Here is a 20011-nt window from a genome sequence, read left to right on the forward strand (position 1 = left end):
TATGATGGGGTAAAAGGATCAAAGACTAGGAGGGGCTGGTTAGATTGGAAAAGGAGGCAGCACCAAGAAAGGCAGTGGCAGCCATGGTGTGAATGCACAGCAAGGACACCAAGCAGCTCCCAGGAAACATTGGCTCCCAGGGTCCTTCCCAACTGAGGAACCAAACAACAGTGACAGTGTCTCCCATTTCCTTAGGACAAGAAGTAAGAGCATGCTCAGTGAGGACAACTGGACCCGTCCACCCTCAGTAAGTAAAGGCACTGACCCTCGGGAATCAAAGGTCCCACCACCTACCTGTCCTTCCATGGCATCCTGGACACCAGCCACTGTCTCCTGTCTGACTTACAGAGCAGATCTTCTCTTCTCAACCTCTGGCTGGCATTTTCTTTAGGCTACCAAGTAGCTCCCAAATAAAGACATGGAGACTTATTATTAATTATGAATGCTCAACCTTAGCTTAGGCTTGTCCAACCAGCTCCTTTACCTTAATTTAAACTGGTTCTACTCTTTTATGTTTTGCCTCACGCCTTTTTATCTTTCTTTCATTCTGTATGTCCTACTTTCCTGCTTCCTCCCTGTCTGTCTGTCTGTCTGGCCCCAGATGTCTCCCTGGCTTCTTTTTCCTTTCTTTTTTGAGCCTAAGTACCTCCTCCTACTTACTCTCCTGCCTAGATGTCCCACCTATATATCCTCCCTCACTATTAGACATTCAGCTTTTTCTTAGAAAGTCCAGTGCCTTGAGCAGTCAAGATAAACCAGTAACACATGTTTACATAGTTATACATACACAACACATCTTTACATTGTTTAACAAATATTGCACAACACCAGCCCTCAGGTGCTGTAAGTCCTCACCTTCTTTCCAGCCACAGGAGACCAAGTCAGTGTTGAAGGGAGACTCAGTTCACCTATGCTAGGCTGGCATGAGGGAACCACATGTCCAAGAGCAAGTTCCTGAATCTAATGCCTTCCCTGCTGTCTGTGAAGGTTTTGGGCATTCATTTTCCCTAAGGGAGACTCTCTACTGTGTGTGTCTGGGTCCCAAGGAACACTGTGCTCCTCCTTGTCATAGGAACATGTCAGTCACAAATACCACTGAGGAAAGGATAATCAAGGCATTGTGAACTTGGAGAACTCCTGAACTGAATAATCCAGGTCTCAGTCCTTGTTACTTCTCCTCTGGTCCTAATAAGCTAGGTCTGTGAAACAGACTCTGTAGGAGTCTGGAATTGGGCATGACAGCCCTCACCCCCCACCCCACATCTACCACCACCACCTCCTGCCACATCCTTTGGCTACAAATCACAAGTCTTAGATGAGCTTTGCACTTCTATGATCTGGTGACTCTTCTCTTGCTTCCCCAGGTCACGTGACAACTCTCCTAATGAGGTAAGCACTGCCACTTTCACTGCCTGCTTCCTCTCAGATGACTCTGGAGAGATGGGGACACGCAGAGCCACAACTGTGTGTCCTTAGTTCCTCATGCAGCAGACGAGGAGCTGCATCTCTCCTACCCTTAGCCTGCTCACCTGCATTCTGCCCACTAAAAAAAAGAGGTTACAGGTGTGGGTGAGCTAACCCCGGTGTAGTTCCCAGCACAGATCCAAAGGAGGAAGGGCCACACCCCTCTCCCTTGTCTCTTCTCATCTGGACCTGCTCTGGCCTTCAAAGGAAAGACTCTATTCCAACCAGTCAGAAGTGCCGGCTCTGGGATCTCACTCTGACCCCTCCTCTGTCCAGCCCCCTAGTCCCTTGTAGTCTGGCAGATGGATTCAGACAAGAGACATCTTGTCGTGTAGAAGACTGGCAGGTTTCTTAGAGAATAATGGGAGGCATGCTCAACAGTGAGGGTGGACATTGGCCAAAGGGCCACTGCAGTTGAAAGGCCCTCAAGGAGCGAGAGTGGGCAATGGCAAGGGACTATGGGCAGCATGTTAAAATCTTCTAAAATCTCTGGCACAGGAGGCCTTCATGAGATGTTTTTCTGTGCAGGACAAACAGACCATGTGGTTTGACTCTAAAAGAGGGGACTATTGTGTGTCTCTGTTCCTTTCCAGAAGGCTCCAGCCACATAGTAACTTATATTCTTCTTAGCAATTGAGATGGTCACTTAGAGAATTTAAAGGCTGGAAATGTAGTCCTATTGCTAGAGTGCTTGCTGGCTGCCCCTGGCCTTGGTTTGATCCACAGAATCACAGTGGAGCACACCTGCAGTCACAGCACTTGGTCCCTGGAGAACATGGGGACTCCCTGGGCTACATGAGAGCTGGTTCACACCAACACACACACACACACACACACACACACACACACACACACACACACACACACACACATATACACACACACACACCAGAATTAGGGCAGATGAGATGGTTTAGTTTGTAAAGTGCAGTTTACAAATCTGACATCTGAGTTCAGTCCCCAAACCCTGAGGTGAAAGGAGAACCCCCTCCTGCAAGTTGTCCTGTGAGATGCACCCATGTTCTGTCTGTCTGTCTGTCTGTCTCTGTCTCTCATTCTTTGTCTTGAAACTGACTGTACGATCATACTTTTTAGGTGGATGGAGCTTCACATTATTTCCTGGAAAACAATGTCCAGCAACACAAATCTCTAACTTCAGTCTTCCCATCTCCACCAGCAACAGCAACTGTCTTCTGAAGTAAAAATACAGTGATGGGACATGTCCCATTAGCTGCTGCCCATGTATTCCTAGTCTCCTGCCCCTCACTGGGTGGGTGGGGAGTGGCAGAGGGTCCCCAAAGGACACAATGCTGCAGCCCCAGCCTTCAGAGTCAGCAGAGAAAAGGCAGATAATGGATTTCATAGCTGGCGGCTAGCAGGAAGGGATTGCTGGTGAGGGATTGCACCCTTTAGACCACAGAGCATGAGTAGTTTATGAAGTCCACTGTAGCCATGAAGCCATCTGAGTAGTGATCAGAAACCTGGCTGTGGCAGAGAAAAATGGGCTGTGGTAGGGGATGACTTCACTGGGGAAAGCCCTCTGACAGTTAGGTGACTATGTGTGCAGGTTCCTGGCATGCGATCTCTGCCCTCAGAAGGATGACAATGTAGAGTGGCTTGTGTACAGTTCTAGGAGTCCAGTGGCAGCCACTCTGTACCTATTTCCTGACATGAAATTTTTGCTGTACACATGGCAGGCCATGAAATCCAAGGTCCTGCAAACTGGAACTGTCTTTGTTGGTCACAGCTGCAGTTCCATGGTGGAGAGATACAATCTCCCATGAGTCTCCATTTGGGATTCCATTTCACCTCTCAGCTGTGACTTGTTCTCTACTCCCACAAAGCTAAGTGGCCAAGCCTTCATCAAGCACATGAAGCACTCCTCGACATTTGCCCACTCTGTTCTCAGGTCTTCCTCCCACACACTACTGTCTCCTTAGCTCCCCGAAAGTAGCTCCTTCTCCTACTTGGGAATGTCCAGTGTCCTATCACATACTCCAGATTCCTCTCTTGCTCATACTTCCTGTTCTTGTCACCACTTAGCTCTGTGGGTCCCTCTGTTCTAATTGCATCTGTCTCCATGTACACCTCTGCCCCACTACTGTGACAGGAGAGTAGTGACTGAAAAGGGTGCATCAGGAAAGAACCTAGTTGACCCGGAAGACTAGAAGCCTGTTCCCACCTGACTTCATACATTTGAGCATACTCAAGGGATGCCAGGGATAGGAGCTGGAGAGGTGGTTCGGTGGATATAAGCACATGGCTGGTCTTCCAGAGGACTCAGATGCCCATCAACCACACAGCTAAAAACCTTTTGTAACTGTAGTCTCAGGGAATCTGATACCATCTTCTCTCTCCAGGGGGTACCAGACATATACATAATGTACAGACATACATGCCAGCAAACCACCAACCACCACCAGCACTACCATCACCACCAATACCATCAACACCCACATACACTGGCATAGAGGGACAGGCAGGGAGTGTACACAAACACAGAGCAGTGACTGCTAAGTAAAGTCCTACAGAGGGCCTTGTGGATCCTAGCTTCTATCTCAGAGCTCAGTGAGATCAAAGGAAAATCAAAATGAGACCACTTTGCATTCATAGTTACCTCTGTGCTGACACATATGGATGCCCTGTCTTGGATCAAGACCATGACGTTCCTTCCTCTGTGTCTTTACTTTGCTCTTTGGGGCTCACACACCTGTACTCTTTGGGTAATTTCTTCTGTTATATCCATGCTTGAGATCCATTGTTTGAGAAATAAAGCAGTGGCCGCCCACATTTCTATATTCCCCATGGTCTCATGCCCTCGTGAGGTCTGGGCTCATTTATCATGAGCTGACCTCGCCACACAGAAAGAAACCAAGTGACTTTGTTGCCATCTTGACTGGTGACTACATCAAGATAGAGGTGACCATGTGACTTGGCCATTATCTTGGTTAGTGACATTATTGAAATATTTACCAGTGTTGAGAGCCTTCACAGGATCACTGCACTCCTAGGACTTCCTGTGCCACAGGCAGTCAGGTACACATCCCAGTCCTCCTCTTCCAACTTTTCCATTTTAATTTCATCTTCTGTATTCCTAATGGACCATGGAATTGGGAGACTCAGAAGAGACTCCCACATGGGCTCTATTACCACATGATAAAAAATGACACTTGTGTCATTTCATTGTGTGAGAAGGGCAGTTCAAGACATGAACTTTCTGGGTAACAATCCTGGCCCTCCTGGAACTTGCTCTGTAGACAAGGCTGGCCATAAACTCATTCAGATCTGCCTGGCTCTGCCTCTTTAGTGCTGGAATTAAAGGTGTGTGCCACCACCACCCACTTTCTATATATCTTAAGGAGGGTATACCCAAACTCCATGGTGCAGTTTTTGGGTTGGCACATTGTTTTGCAGGATATATTTACAGCTTTCTATAGGAGTTTTCCCAGCCATGTGCCTCTAACAATACCAACAGCAGCTAACACTTTCAAACTGACAGTTTTTTAATGGAGAGAATGAAGAACCCAGTGTCTAATATAAAAATCATAAGATGGTTAATAAATGTCATCAGTATAAAAATTGGACACTTATAAACATATAAAAAACATATAAGACTTATTACTCCTAAATTTTGAAGTGGATGGAGAGCAAGAGGTTCTTTTTTTTTAATACCAGGAACTTCTGGTAGATTTAAGCATAGGATTGGAGGAGGAGAAAATGACTTTTCTACTGTGGGGCTAGAAGTTCCTCTTTTCAGTTAAAATAAGGGGAATAAAAGTCTTCTATGATCTAAAACTGTAATAACAGTTAACATGTCAGTATATGTGTGTCTTTCCTTCTGGGTTTTGTATACAGAGATTTTCCCCTCACATAAAGGTCATTATTGACAATGTCCTAAAATGTGAACATTTTTTTTTTATGTCAGGTTAGAAAGGGATATAAAAGTCCAAGTAAAGAGTGTTGCTTTATACATGAATCAGAGAAAGCTTGGTAAATAAAAGGATATGTGAGCCAGTCTTAATTTGTTATATTAATCTAATCATGTAGAGTGGACATGACTTTCTTTTAATAAGGAGGTATTGCCAAGCAGATCTCTTCTGAGTCAGTCAGCTCCCACACTCAGGACTCCTACTGTGCCTGTTTGGAAAAGATCAACAGCTGGGCATGTGGAGAGCTGGGTCTTTGAGAGGGTAAACAAGATTGACAGGCCCTGGGCCCTACTAACCAAACGGAAGAGAGGGAGGATCCAAAGTGACAGAATCACAAATGAATAAAAGAAACATCACAACAGACACCAAGAAAATTCAGGATATTGTAAGGGACTACTTTAAAAATCTATACCCTACTAAGCTGGAAAATCTAAAAGAAATGGATGAATTTCTAGATTCACCCAAACTACCAAATTTTAACCAAGAAGAGATCAATCAAACTAACCCGACCCAAAAACAACAAAATAAGATTCTCTGTTCGGGTCTGGCAGTGAGTTGTGGGGCACACTTGCAGAAGTTTAGGGGCAGTGTACTGGCTAGTAGTACATCAATTTGACACAAGCTGGAGTCATGAAAGAGAAGGGAGCCTCCTCAATTGTGAAAATGCCTCCATAAGATCCAACTGTAAGGCATTTCTCAATTAGTGATAAATGGGGGAGGGTCCAGTCCATGGTGGGTGGTGCCATCCATTGGGCTGGGGTCCTGGGTTCTATAAGAAAGCTGGCTGAGAAAGCCATGTTCCCCAAGCCAGTAAGCAGCACCTCTCCATGGACTCTGCATCAGCTCCTGCATCCAGGATCCTGCCCAACTTGAGTTCCTGTCCTGACTTCCTTCAGTAATGGACTATGATGTAGAAGTACAAGGCAAATAAATTTTTTCCTCTCTAACCTACTTTTTGGTCATGGTGTTTTGTTGAAGCAATAGAAACCCTAAGACAGGCGGTGATCCTGTTATTTCCCAGAGAAGGAGTTTACACAAAAAAGCACCATCCACAAAGCATCCAGGAGCAGTCTGTGCCCTCCTTACACAATTCTACCAGGCAACTGAGTGCTCAGGAACAATGTCAAAACCTTCCAGAACAAATGAGGAGGTGAAACGTTGTTCCTGTCTACCTTCAGAGAGGTTAAAACCCCTAAATGAAATACTGCCAAATTCAGTTTCAGAATTATAACCTTAACTATGATTTAGGAATGTGGGTGAATTTAACATTAGAAAATTAACCACTGTGTTTTAGAAAACCAACATATTAACCAGAAAACCATGATCATTTGAAAATTAGGAAAATGGCCTTTGATTCATGCCCACCTATTATTTAGGTACCAAAGAAACAGATTATGAAAGAAGGGGACCATTTGGATTGATACAGACATCTACTAAATGTGAAATTAAACACTGTGATAAGCCAGTGGTTTTGGACTAAGCCCTCAGTCAGGCCAATATGGAGTCACTCACACTGTTAGCCTAATTTTCTTAGTAGTGCACACATGTCACCTGTGGACTGCTGTTTGCTAGTCAGAGAAGCCTGGATTCACTGAGTCATAGGTGTTAGTCATGGGTAGCAGATGGGGTTGAACAAACCCTTAAGTTTGAGATACCTCACTCAAGTTTTCCACCTGTAATTCTTCCAGAGTACATTGCAGCCCCACAATTTCTGAATCTGTCCTGATTTTAAGGACAGTCTCATTCTAGACACAGGAATAGAAGCCAGTGTCTGTCTTTCACACAATTATTATTTTGTCTTTGACAAAATGTCAAGTACCAGGGTCAATGGGGACCCATGAGAACACTGCCTGACAGCAACACACCCACCTCCTACAGACATTCTCTCTGCCCAGCCCATGGGAACATCAGAAAAGCAGAGAGCACAACCTGACACCCAGAGCATGCAGAATCTGAGGCCAGAGCCACCACAGGCTTTGAGAGCAAAATCCTAAGGGCCAGGTTCATGACTCACCTCACATCATACAAAGGCCAGAGCTCTGGGCCTTTCTGGTATGATGCCCATGACTTTATGGTAAATTGAGTTTTGTGACATTCAGTAGGCAACATGGATGCACAAAAGTCAGAGGGGCCAATCATAGGGTAAACTTGGAATGTCAGATTGGAAGAGTTAGGTTGTGTTAAGCCCCCTTGGCCACTGTGACCAAGCTTCATGGTCATGCCCAGTTAGATGTGGCATGGGGCAAATGCTCCACTTTTGGCAGGTGGAGGTGTAAGGACAAGGACAAACAATTCAGGAGGAAGTAAATAAAAGTGTGTCAACCACCCATCCAATGACCACTATGTACTATTACATTTTCTTTCCTAACTATTTTTTTTGTTTTTTCGAGACAGGGTTTCTCTGTGTAGCTTTGCGCCTTTCCTGGAGCTCACTTGGTAGCCCAGGCTGGCCTCGAACTCACAGAGATCCGCCTGGCTCTGCCTCCCGAGTGCTGGGATTAAAGGCGTGCGCCACCAACGCCCGGCCTTTCCTAACTATTTTTATTTTTTGTGAGTGTGTCTCACATAGCCCAGGCTAGCTTCAAACTCAGTACATAACCAAGGATGACTTTGACCTTCTCATCATCCTGCATGTATCATCATTGAATGAAGTCCTGGGGATCAAATACAGAGCTTTGTGCACACTAAGTAAGCTCTGCCTACGGAGTTACACCGTAGCCTTCAAATTTTTACATTTAAATAAATATTTGTTGAATGGTTCTTAATTTCTCATACCTGAGATTGTACATGGGTCCAGGTGCACACACACATGCACATGCATGCATGCACACCTTTGCTTCTCCTAGGAGGATATACATGCTTTGACCAGTACCAGGAGAAACACTTGTTAACAAAATGGTGCTCAGATGGCCAGCTCAGAGTTTTGTGAGGGCTGAAAGAGACTTGGGATTAGCAGAGGAGATGGACCTACATTTAGAAAGCAGGAGTGGAGTCCTGACTCCCTGGAGAAAATAACTATTCTCCACACATTGCCACAGCAGGGATACAAGTGAGAGTCCCTAGATAGAGGCTGATGGTGGCCCAACCGTCTGCCTCATAACGGTGTAGAATATGAGGTTTGTGTCACAGGTGGGTGAGAATGAGACTGATAGTGACATGCAAAGAGAACCTGAAAACTAAAACCTTCCAAACATAAAATTTAAAAACTCTCAGAAACTAAGAGCACTTGCTGATCTTCTGGAAGACCTGAGTTCAGTTCCCAGCACACACAACAGGAGGTTCACAGCTGCCTGAAGCTTCATATCCAGGGCCAATGATGCCCTCTGCTGGCTTCAATAGGAACCCCACACACATGTGGCATACTCACATACAGAGAGAGAGAGAGAGAAAGAGAGAGAGAGAGAGAGAGAAAGAGGAAGAAAGAGACAGAGATAATGACAGACTGAGAGACAGGGAGGAAAAAAGCAAATCTAAAATAAGAGAAAACAACCTCACATTTCCCATTATAATTCAGGTTCTCACAACACAAGCCACCACCTTGTCACTGAGCAAGTTCAGGCATTCCCTGGGCTGATCTGCGGCCACAGCATGTCTTACATGTCCCAGTGCTGCTACCTCTTGGAGGATGACTGATAATCAGGACTGTCTTAGGATTTCTATTGCTGTGAAGAGACACCATGACCATGGAAACTCTTATAAAGGAAAACATTTAATGGGAGGGCTTATGACTTAGAGATTCAGTCCATTATCATCACAGTGGAACATGGTGGCATGCAGGCAGACATGGTGCTAGAGACACAGCTGAGATTTCTACAATTTTGATCAGGAAGCAAAGGAACTAAACTGAGACACCGGGCATGGCTTGAGCATAGGAAAACTCAAAGACTGCTCCTACAGTGACACACTTTCTCCAACAAGGCCACATCTACTCCAACAAAACCACACCTCCCAATAGTGCCATTCTCTGTGATCTTGTGGGGGCCAATTACATTCAAACCACCGCATCCCACTTCCTGGCCCCCATATGCTTGTAATAATATCATAATGGAAAATATATTTAGTTCAAATTCAAAATCTCCATAGTCTATCACAGATCAACAATATTTAAAATACAAAATTCAAAGTTTCTTCTGAGTTTCATGCAATCTCTTAACTATAATCTCCTATAAAATAAAAATAATAAAAATCACATGCTTCCAACATATAATGACACAAGATATACATTACTCTTCCAAAGCATAGGGAAGGGAGCATAATGAAGAAACACTGGACCAAAGCAAGTCTGAAAATTATCTGAGCAAACTCCAAACTCTGCATCTTCAGGTCTTACTTCAAACTGCTCTTCAGATCTACGACTTCTTTTTTTTTTTTTTGAGATCGAAAAGTAAACTTTAATTAACATCAACTTTTAATACGTAATTCTGTCACTAAAAACCAGAGTAAAGAAAATCAGTTAACAAATGGAGACAGGGATGAAATGCAGGACTGTAATGTGGACTCATGGCTGCATTTCTTTGGCTAACTCATTAAAAAGTGCCAATTAAGTATTTTCACTCAATTTTTATTTTTTTTTTAAAAAGCAGCAAATCAACATCACAACTCAAGCCTAATCTAAATGTGCACCTGACAGTGAAGCCCAGCTATGTGTGGAGTGAAAAGGGTTTTCAAAAAAGCCCATCAGATACACGACCTCCAAATCCTCAAGCCAACCGCCTCTCTCTGTAGCCTGTGTCAAGTACTCACAGGGAACTGGGAGTTATTGCTGTGAAAACAACCTGGAGGACAGGGGCAGGAGTCTCAGGTACTAAGCATAATCTGTTGAATCAAGTTAAAAAGTTGAAAATGTGGTAAGAAACCGTGTGTGGAGGGGGGACAGGGTAAGAAGGGGAGTCTGTACGCTAGTTGACCCAAAAGCAACTGAGATAGCTCTAACTTTTCAATTGGGACCAGGCATGTTAAATCTCCCCCCCCTTTTTTTTTTAAAGAAGGCAATTAAAACTTACAATTCCAACAGCCTACAAACCAAATAAAAATATTATAGAAAGAAATCAAAAGTATGTTCAGAGCTCCACCCTCCCCCCAATCTCATTTTCAGCACCCCAAGGAAAATAAAAGCATCCATGATTATCACAGATGAAAACAAAATGAATGTCACTGGAATCAATTTTTCCCCACTGAGGTATAAAATCTATATAGAAATCTGATACTATAACAAATTGTACTTCTCATAATTCTGTTTTAATTTCCTTTAAACCCTGTTTTGATATAATTTTTATTGTTGTAAAAATGTTTTCATGATTCTGAACCTGGTTCCAGTTCTTTCCCACTTACTTTTCTATCAATATTTAATATTCCAGCTACTGGTTCTAATTAGGAGAACTCTTCTTCACGAGGCACATTCAGCAGAAAGGCTGATGTGCAGGAAAGCTGTGGAAGGAGCATCTATCCAGAGAGCACGTGCTGTGCCTGTTCTGGGATCTGAAGGCTGTTGGCCACTGTTCTCGATGAAGACCCTTCCAGTCTTGTAAACATCAGTGTGTGCAGTCCCACTACTTTGCAGTCTCATGTCCTGGGACAGGAAGGCTGGTTCACAGCAAGTGAAAAGCTAGAGGAGTCTGAGTTTTAATGGCTGATAAACCTTACATCCCACAGAAGAGGAAAACACTTTTCCTTTTTTGCTACTTAAGAATGTGGCAGAAATGTATGCTGAGGTAGCCCAGTCAATCCTTATTTTTTCTTTCTTCTTTTCCTCTTTTTCTGTTTTTTGTTGTTTTAATTTGGTCTCAGAATATTTCTGGAAGGGTGACATTTCGAAGAAGTCACTGCTGGGACCGGCTTCCAGTGCAGTCTCTAATGCTGGGCACCTGGCTGTCCTCTTCCGTGGCTTTATCCAGGCACTGATTACTGTTCACATGCTGCAGGGTTAGTTTCACTGGGTCATACTCCCAGAGCTGGTTGCCTTTTAGATGGTGGCATTTGAGCATGGTAACTGGTCCATTAAGTTTAGAAACGTCCAAACAAAGGTCATCTGTTCTAATTTCCTTGTTGGCAGTATAAGAGAAAACCTGATTACCTCCCATACCATGACAATTGAAAATTCCAACCTTTTCATTCTCTTTTCTAGCCATGTTATCTAGACATTGATTTGTTTCCACATTTCGTATCTCTCCCAATGAGAAATAGTGACGTAAAAATATGGAACGCTTCACGAATTTGCATGTCATCCTTGCGCAGGGGCCATGCTAATCTTCTCTGTACCGTTCCAATTTTAGTATATGTGCTGCCGAAGCGAGCACAGATCTACAACTTCTTTCAGCTATGTTGACCACAACACATTGCTCTCTTGGACTGTGTCCACTCCCTGTTAGCAGCTCTTCTCAGAAGGTATCCCAAGGCTCTGGCATCCCCCACATCTTGGGGTCTCCAAGGCAATACAAGCTTCTCCTTCACAGCTTCACACAATGGCCTCTCTGGTCCTCCATTTAGGGACACCCCTGGCATATGCCTAGCCTCAGTGGTTTTCCTTAGTCAAGGAGGCAAATTCCATAGCCCATTTCTTCTATCCATAATCCAGAACCACATGGCCAAAGCAGCAATGTTCTGCTGTTCACTGGGGCTGGAAAGTGACCCCCTTGTTTAATTACATCTCCACCAATTTTCTGGGTTTTTTTTTGTTTCCTTCACTGCCTAAGCATGGCTGTCCTGAAACTGGCTCTGTAGACCAGGCTGGCTTCAAACTCAGATCTTCCTGCATATACCTTCCCAGTATTGGGAGTAAAGGCGTGTACCACCACACCCTGATTTAAGCTTTTCTTTAATTTCTTTTCAAAAGTAGGAAACTTAGCTTTGTAGGATCTTGCCCGGAGGCCACCACCCACTGTATTCCATTTCTTCATCTGTTTATCTCCTTGAATACAAGAATTAGTTCCATTCCACTTCCTGGTGCTCTATCTTCTCAAATTGTACATTTTGTATTTTTTCCTTGCTTAGCTTCCTCTTTCTCATTATAAATCTCTATAAGAGTGGCCAGTCATAACCACACAACAGTGTCTATGCTAGGCTGTTTTGAGATTTCCTCTGCCAATGGAATGAACCCAAAACACTTCAGGCAGACTTTTTGGACAAGGACAAAAAGCAGCCATATTCTTCACCAAAATATTATAAGAACAATCTCTAGGCCACATATTAATATTCTTCTCCTCTGAAATCTCTTGACCAGGCCCCCACAGTTCAAATAACTCAACACCAATGTCTTCCATGCCCCTACTAGTCTGGCCCACTAAGCAGTACTCAATGCATTCCACTGCTTTCCTAACCCAAACTCCCATACTCCACATTACTCAAAATAAAAACATGGTCCAAACTATCACAATACTCCAGTCCCTGGTACCAACTTCTGTCTTAGCTAGGGTTTCTGTTGCTGTTAAGAGACACCATGACCACAGCAACTCTTATAAAGGAAAACATTTCATTGAGGTGGTGGCTTACAGTTTCAGACCTTTAGTCTATTATCATCATGGAGGGGAGCATGGAGGTGTGCAGACAGACATGGTACTAGAGAAGGAGCTGCTACATCTTGATCCACAGGCAACAGGAAGTGGTCTGAGACACTGGGCATGGCTTAAGCATAGGATACCTCAAAGTACACCCCCACAGTGACATAATTCCTTCAACAAGGCCACACCTACTACAACAAAGTCCCACCTCCTAATAGTGCCATTCCCAATAAGCTTATAGGTACCAATTACATTCAAACTACCACAAGGACTCAGGACCTAACAGCTTGTCCCGCACTGGCATCCAGCCAGCCAGTCACCTTGCTAGGGACAGGGGCTCAAGGAAAGTCATTATGAAGACCTGAATGTTCTAGAAAAGGTAGTTGACAACAAGAGCACACAGTGTGATGGGGACAAGTGACTTATGAAGAGGCCACAGTTGTTGGGGGACATTGTTCCTGGAAACTCAGAATAAAGCCAGGAAGCCCTAACCAGAAGCACTTAGCAGGACAGGGCCTCTTAATGTTGTAGCACAAGGCTGTATTCTCAGAGGAGCCACTCTGCCAATGGACTTACTCTACAGTCCCCAGCAATTGTGCATCACCTCCTGGTGACCATCAGCCGGGTGCTCCACCACCAGGACCTGCAGCTGCTCCTCAGCTCCACCTGCCAACACTCTCCTGCATTCTCTACTGTCTGAATCTGGGAAGATCCCACTCCTCGGCTCTCAGGAGGGTGGTGGGAGAACCAGCTTCTCATAGACAAGTGAGAATAGGGTGTGCTGAGGGAAGTGTGCAGAACTACACCCCATTCCTAGGGTGACCCTGAAACCCAGAAGCCATCTGCGCCCTCCGGATCAGATAGCATCTGTCCCATTGTGGCTGCCACACCCTTCTGATCTTCCAGGTGAGGGCCCTACTTCAAGTCCTTGGGAAGACTTTGCTCCCACTGTTTAAGATACTGTCTAGAATGTTCCACAGCATCCCCTTCAAGACCCATGTACATAGATCTGAAGTGGCTGAGCCCTTGGGGGCACAGCTTCAAAATTACAGACAGAACTGGGCTCTGAGTGTCTAGCTACTGTGCCTAGACCATTGCCCCTCTAAGTGATCTGGGTCCTGCCTCGGTTCCCCATCACCAGGTCATGCCATCACACCTTCCACTTGAGGCCCTTGTTGGCCACGACTGTACCAGTAATTTCACTCCAGGCCCGTGTGAACTGAGACTGGGGCTGTAAAAGCAGCCCCACTTGTTTTACAGGTGACAGGGTCACATGATCTCAAAAAGGAGCATGTCTGTGCTCTAGAGCAGTGATTCTCAACCTTCCTAATGCTGCAACCCTTTAATATCGTTCCTCATGCTGTGGTCAACCCCCAACCACAGAAGTATTTTAATAACTATAATTTTGCTACAGTTGTGAATCATAATGTAAGTATCTGATATGCAGGATATCTGATATGCAACCCCTGTCAATGGGTAGTTCATAACCCCTCTCAAAGGGGTTGAGACCCACAGGTTGAGAATTGCTGCTCCAGTGGATGCTTCCTGCCAGAAGGAGCAAAGCAGTCAGGTAATGGGAAGAAATGGGGAGAAGCAGCTTGATGTGAAGGGAGGACCCACAGGAGACTGGAGGGGTCACAGTGGGGTTCAAATGTTGTCAGTGGTCATGAGGAACTGCAGTCAGCAAGGAGCTTATAGAGTTTGAAATTCCCCAAATAGCAAAGTTAAGGCTGGAGAGGCACCTGGGGAGTGGAATAGTCTCCAGAATGCCCCTTGCTGCTTCTGAGCTTCCTCCTGCTTGCTGCTGCTGTGTTCCTGCTGTATGCGACATGGTGTGCATACTGTGTGAAAGTATCCCACTGTATCTAGTACAGTGTGTTGTTGGATTTTCTTTCACTCTAGCCCACATAGGAACATCATAATTTTGTTATTTGTTTTCGCTCTTCTGGGGACCGGCTGCTACACAGCTCCCAAATAAATCACACAGAGAGGCTTATTCGTTGTCCCCTAGCATCCCTGCTCCTTTTTCTCCTCTCCTGCTCTTTTTCTCCTTCTATTAATCTTTTCTCCTGCCAGCCCCACCTATCCTTTCTCGTGCCTTGCTATTGGCGGTTCAGCTCTTTATTATATCATCAGGTGTTTTAAACAAGTCAAAGTAGCACAGCTTCACAGAGTTAAACAAATGCAATATAAACAAAAGTAACACACCTTAAAGTAATATTCTCCAACAATAGCGTGAGTGTTTCTTGGGAGAATCCCACTCCTCACTGGGCATTTTACTTTGAGGTCATAAAGAAGATGATTTTTGTAAGAGCAAGGATGCTTAGTTAGATCAATGATTTGACTGAACTTGCTGAGCCAGCCTAAAAGATACAGGTGACTAAGACAGGTAGTGAAGATGATTAGGGAAGTAGTTTGGGTTATTCTGCCAATTGATCCCATAAGAGACACCAAAAAAGACAAAAATAGGCTAGAAGTCACATTCCCCTTGGTTAGATGTGGGATTTGCAGAGGAGGGAACCTGAAAACAAGGAAGTCTCATGCATTATAGACCCATGGATCCTGCCTGTTAGAAAACAGTCTGATGATTAAAGAAGGCAAGTATGTCCCTACACTCAAGGTTAGGCCTGAGTTCCTTGGTCACGTAGCATACAGAATTAATCACAGGCCCTGTGATGCAGCTTGAAAAAGCAAAGTTGTGAAAATAAATTAAATGCCCCTATTGTATGTAAACAAAGATGGACAGTTAGCTGAACACAGGGATGAAGTTTGTAGGTATCTGCTGCACTGAAATCGCAAGCAACTTCCTGCCAATACAAAAGGAACAGGCTGAAATATACATGGCTTCCTTAAAACTTTGTTAACCAATTATAAAATAGTCATTGCTTTGGGGTAAAGATGTTATACAGGGAAAATTAACATAACAAAATGTTTAACTGCTTATGGGCTTTAAGGAAAACATGTAACTTGCTATCATACTGTGATTTCTCTATGTGTAAAGATTTTCATTTGTTTTTTGAAAATATATAACTGGTGATTCTCAGGTAATCTTTTCTTGTTTAGAAATTTTTGTCTTAGAAGGTATAAAAGGGATAAGGGAAAAATAAGGAACATAGAAGGGAAACAGAGTGAAGCAGAAGGAAACATCAGGAAAGAAGAAGGAAACATCAGGGAGGAAGAAGGGAAACAGCAGGGAAGAAGAATATAACACAGGAAGAAAAGAAGCAGGGGAAAGAGAAAACTGAAATGAAAAATTAAGCTTTGACCCCTCAGATGATATCTCCTGGCTGTTAATGCACTATTGCCAAAGAAACACCTCCTCTCTCCTTTCTCTGACTTGCAGAAAGCTGGTTCTCTCAGCAAAACTGTCCCTGTGGATACTTTGGCATGGACACTCTTGTGGGACTGTCTGCACCTTAGAGTTGTTTGGCATTATGTCTCTGTGAGAACTGCCACATGGAGGAAGTGACACTGTTAGTGCCCAGAGCTCTGGGGAGGAGAAAACTGTCCAGCATCCAGCTGCAGTGGCTGATGCCCAGCTCCACACACATGACTCCTGGCATTGTTACAGCTTTTCTGTAACCTATGCCACTGCCATGGGCAAGACAGACAGACTGACTCATTTCCTCCCCAGTTTGTCCACATCTGTCTGGGGTAGATGAGACCCATCTATGGCCATCCTTGTCTACCTCAGCCTTCTACAGGCACAGCACCAACTCAGGGCCAAATTCTCAGCTGGAGAGCTGAGGGAACATGTGGAACACCAGGGTCAGCAGCTCCCTCCAGTCCACAGCCAAAGAAAAGCACACAGGCCATCCTTCCTGAATGATGTCTCCTGAGCCAGGGCTCCAGGCACAGCATGTCCCAGTGTACTCACCCTGCCCAGTCCTGCTGCCCAACAGAGGTCATAAATCTGCCAGAGCGTCTCTTCACATAGCCCAAGGCCTGTAGAGATGCAGCTGCTGTGAGAAACATGTGGCAGTGATGCAGAAAGACCAATATGTGAAACTGCACATGCTGCTCTCAGCCTGGAACCCACATCCCCTTCACAGGGAACAGGTGCTCAAGGACCTGGATTCCTTAATGGAAGGCAGTCTGGATACCCCAGGACCCCTGCACAAAAGACCAAAGATAACATAGCCTCTAAAATGCTCCTGGCCTTGGACAGATGCCCTCCATTAAGAACTGGAGAAGTACAGTTTTTTTTTTTTCTTTTTCCGAGACAGGGTTTCTCTGTGTAGCTTTGCGCCTTTTCCTGGAACTCACTTGGTAGCCCAGGCTGGCCTCGAACTCACAGAGATCCGCCTGGCTCTGCCTCCTGAGTGTTGGGATTAAAGGCCTGCGCCACCACTGCTCGGCAGAAGTACAGTTTTAAAAAGACAAAATAGAGTATAAAAATAATCTTGAAAGACAACAATATAATTGGACACACTTTAAAGATATCAGGGCAACAATCCCACATATATAGCTTAATAAATAAGCAAAATATCTAAAAATAATTAAAACTAATAAATAAAAATAAGAGTAACTTGAGCAACAATGTGGGAGACTTAAATCAAAACATAACAGCACACCTGGAGAGGTGGCATGGAGAGTCAAAGCCCTGCCCCCCAAGCCTGGCATCCTGGGCTGAAAGAGGAGAGCTGGCTTCCCAAATTATCCTCTGACCTCCACATGTGCACCATGGCATGCAGAAACACATGTGTGCACTTAGGCACACAAGAAAACACCATACCCATATATATATAATATAACATATATAATATATATTAATAATAAGTTAAATTTAAAAAACATACAATACCGAAGAAAGGACCTATATAAAAACACCAGATAAAAAAGAAGTTCCAGGTGCACAGGTTGGCAGAATTAATGCTGTGAAAATATCTGTATTACCAAAGGTGATCTAAACATCAGTGCCAAATGGGGATCAAAATACCAAAAATGTTTCTGTGAAGAGAAATAGAAAACACTACATTCTCACAGAAGCAAACAAGACCCCAATGGCCAAGGTGACCCTGAGCAGAAAGAGGAATGCTGGAGGAATCACCATGCTCCATGTCAAATATCCCTAAGAACAAACCTAACAACATGGTATACTTACTTGTAAGACATAGACATTCAAATCAGTGCAACAGAACATAGGACCTAGAGATAAACTGAGCAGCTACAGCTGGTCTGTGACCAAAAACACATTGCCAAAAAATACATCCGAGTAAAGACAGCCAATTCGACAAATGTTCATTGGGAAACAATAGAAGAACAGAACTAGGTCCCTATTTGTCATTCATACAAAAATCCATGTGAACCTGAAACCTGGAAACTGCTGAAGGAAGAAATGTCAAGGAATCTGCAGCAGCAAGGACTTTCTGGAATGGACCAGATAGTGGCTCAAGAGGCCACACCCCTTCCTCAGAACCCATTGGTACTTGGTGGCCACTGAGGGAGGGGAAATTAGTTTCTTCAGTGCTTAATTTCCTATACTATAGGAACTGCACAGGTGTCTCTTGATCAGTGTGTGTGGAAATTAACCACCTCACCATCCGTGCTCATGTAAGAAACCCTAAATAACACAGTGTTGAACACACAGACAAAGATGGAGGCCCAGTGAGATGGATGCCTACTAAAAGCACTTGCTGCACAGGCCTGATGACCTGAGATTAACCTCAAGAATGTAAGAATGGAAAGAGAGGACCAACTCCTAAAAGTTACCATCTGACCTCTGCACACTGTGGTGCACACACACACTCATTCACACCCACTCACACACACACATACACGCACACACACATATAATAAATTACATATGCATACATGAAACATGTAGGAGGGGAGCATTTTAGGAAGAAGAGTTCAGCAAGATTGGGAAGTGATGAGAGAGTAATGGGATTGTATATGACCAAGATACATTTATATGTATGTATATATGGGCTTATATCAAATAATGAATTGTAAACATGCTTTAAAGCAAGTCTGCAATTATCTTCACTCTTTGAAGAAAAAGAAAGATACTTAGGACATAAAATGAACTCTCTCAACTCTTTCTTTGAAATCTTGAAAAAGAAAAAAAAAGAATAGAGAACTGGTTTAACTTCTTAGGCTTTCTGAGAAGCAAAAGGAGACAATTTTTTTTTAAAAAAATTTTTAAAGGACATGAAATTATTTTAAAAGATTTTCAAATGTGAAAATTTAATTTGCTTTTAAATTCTAGAAGAATTTCATATAAAGTGCTAAAGTTGATTTTGCGATGAGTATTGACCTTTAGTTTAGTAAAATTTAGTATGTGTGCTGGATAATTTTATGTCAACTTAAAAGTCATGTGAGAAGAGGGAACACCAGTTGTGAAAATGCCTCCATAAGATCTGGCTGTACATCTCAACAAACAATGCTGACATAACTGGATATTCACATGTAGAAGAATGGAAATAGATCTATATCTATCTCCCTGCACATCCAAGTCAATCAAAGACCTCTACATAAATCCAGTGACACTGAACTTAATCGAATCGAAAGTGGGAAGTAGCCTTGAATGCATTGGCATAGAAGAAAACACCCTGAATATAAGACAGGTAGTACAGATTCTGAGATCGACAATTAATAAATGGGATACACTGAAACTGAAAAGCTTCTGTAAGGCAAAGTACATGGTCAATAAGACAAAGCGACAGCCTACAGAATGTGAAAAGATCTTCACTAGCCCCACATCTTACATAGGGCTGCTTTCCAAAATATATAAAGAACTAAAGAAACTAGACCTCAAAATACCAAATAATCCAATTTAAAAATGGGGTACAGATCTAAACAGAGAATTTTCAACAGAAGAATCTCAAATAGCCAAGAAACACTTAAGGAAATGTTCAACATCCTTAACCATCAGGGAAATGCCAATCAAAACAACTCTGAGATACCATCTTCCACCTCTCCGAATGACGAAAATCAAAAACACTGATGACAGCCCATATTTGAAAGGATGTGGAGTAAGGGGAACACCCCTCCACTGCTGGTAGGAGTGCAAAATTGTACAACCACTTTGGAAATCAGTATGAGAGTTTCTTAGAAACATGGGAATCAATCTCCCTAAACACCCAGATATACCAATTTTGAACATACTAAGAGGAAGCT

The 20011-nt window shown here is 43.6% G+C and overlaps 1 non-coding gene across 1 annotated transcript; it reads right to left on the bottom strand.

Moving 5' to 3' along the window:
- Positions 1–11582: 11582 nt before the first annotated feature.
- Positions 11583–11689, bottom strand: LOC114688530. Its single transcript, XR_003733794.1, has one exon. It is a non-coding gene; the product is annotated as a U6 spliceosomal RNA (small nuclear RNA).
- Between the last annotated feature and the right edge of the window lie 8322 nt (positions 11690–20011).

The sequence above is a fragment of the Peromyscus leucopus genome, chromosome 1, assembly GCF_004664715.2.
Source record: "Peromyscus leucopus breed LL Stock chromosome 1, UCI_PerLeu_2.1, whole genome shotgun sequence".
Lineage (NCBI taxonomy): Eukaryota > Metazoa > Chordata > Mammalia > Rodentia > Cricetidae > Peromyscus > Peromyscus leucopus.